The sequence below is a fragment of the Dreissena polymorpha genome, chromosome 4 (assembly GCF_020536995.1).
Source record: "Dreissena polymorpha isolate Duluth1 chromosome 4, UMN_Dpol_1.0, whole genome shotgun sequence".
Taxonomy (NCBI): Eukaryota; Metazoa; Mollusca; class Bivalvia; order Myida; family Dreissenidae; genus Dreissena; species Dreissena polymorpha.
In genome coordinates, this window is record NC_068358.1 from 103,746,138 (window position 1) to 103,748,567 (window position 2,430).

At 34.3% G+C, this 2,430-nt stretch overlaps 1 long non-coding RNA gene across 1 annotated transcript; it reads left to right on the top strand.

Moving 5' to 3' along the window:
- Positions 1 to 888: 888 nt before the first annotated feature.
- LOC127877152 (uncharacterized) lies at positions 889 to 2,034 on the top strand. The gene is made up of 2 exons (XR_008048261.1): positions 889 to 953; positions 1,683 to 2,034. It is a non-coding gene; the product is annotated as an uncharacterized LOC127877152 (long non-coding RNA).
- The last annotated feature ends 396 nt before the right edge of the window (positions 2,035 to 2,430 follow it).

Consider the following 2,430-nt stretch of genomic DNA (forward strand, 5'->3'; position numbering starts at 1 on the left):
CGAGTGGTCTTAGCAATAGACTTATTCCAGGGGTGAGTGGTTCGAGCCCAGTTTAGGGTAACTTTTTTTGTTTCTTCAATTTTATTCTTGTTTCTTTTAATGGAGCTTTTAAGATCAAATGTTTACATTTATCAATATTAAGCATTAAATGACAAACTGTGAACAGGTCCCTTTTAGATTTTTACTAAAAAATGCCACAAGGAACAAAATTAAGAACTCATTGTTTTTTTTTATTTAAAAATGAATTTGTTTATTTGCCTTGTCAGCGAGATAACTTTGAAATTAATATCACTTTTATCTTTTTTTTTCTAATCATTAATAGAGAAGATAATTTAAGCTTCATTTTGGTAAAACAGCTTAATGCATATGCATGAATTGTCATCCCAGTACCACATACTCTCTTTAAACGAAAAAACACCACAGAATCAGAAAGTTTCGTTGATTAGCTTGTGTGCATTGCACAGGCTAATCAGTGTGCACAAGCTAATCTGGGACACCATTAATTGGACATGCATTAAGCCTCGTTTTCACTGTAAGCAGCTCATGTGTACAGATTTCAATGACAAACTGGGCAATGTCGTCGCACAAGCTGTTAAATGCTATTGATTACATACACACACTCACTGTCTCCAGTGTACCAGTGGGGAAGTATAAACAGGCAGGTGCGGTGGTTATCGTTGTTAGCATTGTTAAGAGCAGACAAATTTGCAACGCATACCACTAACCTTAGTCGTGTGCAAGCAAACAACTTAAATAGCATGAATAGTTTGAACTGAAAGAAAACACACCTGTTTTTATTTTACATGACGCTATAAGTAGACCGCTCCTTTTCAGGGGGGGGGGGCATGCGTATACGGGAGCTAACCGCGTTTAAGTGAGAAAGTTGTTGCAAAACTTCAAAGATGGCGTCGTTTGTTGGGTTTTCTTAAAGGAAGAGAGGATATTTTCACCCGGTAAGCCCCTTTGTATTTATAATTATTTTAAATGGACACGCCGTTTCGGCTCTCCGGTGTTTGTACTTCCCTCGGTTTTTTGTTTCAAGATAGTAGTCGTCGGGATAAAAAAGTTATTGAAGGAAAACCGTCCACAAATCTGTTGTCTACTTACGGGACGTTCGATAAATTGGATGCACAAATATCATTTTCTCTTATAATACACAGTATTGACACACGTGAACAGTAAAATATAAAAAAAATTATTATTTCATTCTCTCGGCGCCATTTTATCACTGATAATTAATTTATTGGCAAACATTACTTGTTTAACCCCCTTATTTGGAACTGACTTCCTTTTAAGCACATTTTGGGACCTGACTTCCAAATGACAAACAGCTCTTTCATATGTAAAAGAGCTTGACATGATATACCTACCCATCTTAAATAAATTTTGTATGTGTACTCCAATATTATAGTTTTATAGCATGTTACGTGGTGCAATATAAGTGTTTTCTTAATCACGTTACTTACTGTAGAATAATAATAATGCTGTACGAAAAACCTGCCGACCAATTGAATCAATTAACCTCTTTTCAAGAAGATGGGTTGTGTGGTGGCTGATGTACGAGATAATAGAACGTTTATCAGCCCTTTCATTAATATGATAATTAATTTAATGTATTTTATAACGTGTCGACCTTATTCTGATATGAACTTTTTAAAACCATTCTTTTACTGTCTTTTAAGATGATGCAGGTTAAAGGGCGAAAATAAGTGCATCTTTCGTTGCAGTATATGTAATGAGGAATTTTACATCAGGGGAGGATTGAGATACCATGCCCCATTCATGGACCACATGAGTTTAAATGTAGAATATGCAAGAAAGAATCCTTCAACAGAGCCGGACTAAAACAGCAAATAAAAAAACACGAACCAAACAAAACATGTACAGCTGATGTTTGTAGTGTTTTTGTTTTATTTATAAAGTCTACATAGACACGTCTGACATATAATTGCTACCAGTGCTATTTACTTACACGTTTTGTTCCGTATATGTCATGATGCTAGTTTCTCACTTTGTTATGAAAATAAACCATTATCTGTGTTACGTTATTTCTTCCTACGATGTCTCTGCATAAATTTTCAATTGTATTCAGCACTTACATACATGAAATAAAAAAGATTTTGGTCGAAATTAATTCGTTATGCATTTGACATATTAACATTACTTACGATTAGAAGGCAATGTTAGGAACAAACGAAATAATCTTTCTAAGTGAACCAATACTTTATGCCCTCAATACAACAGTCATAAATAATATGTATTCACATAGGTATAAAAGAGAAAAAAACATGTATATATTGATCTACTGAAATCATATCGTGTATTGCATTTGCACAAATCTTTCTATCCACTACAAATTCACCTTTTGCGATTATAATATAGTGACCAACTCAGAACTGGTTTAAAAGAAGGTCGTCCAAAATGTGTCAC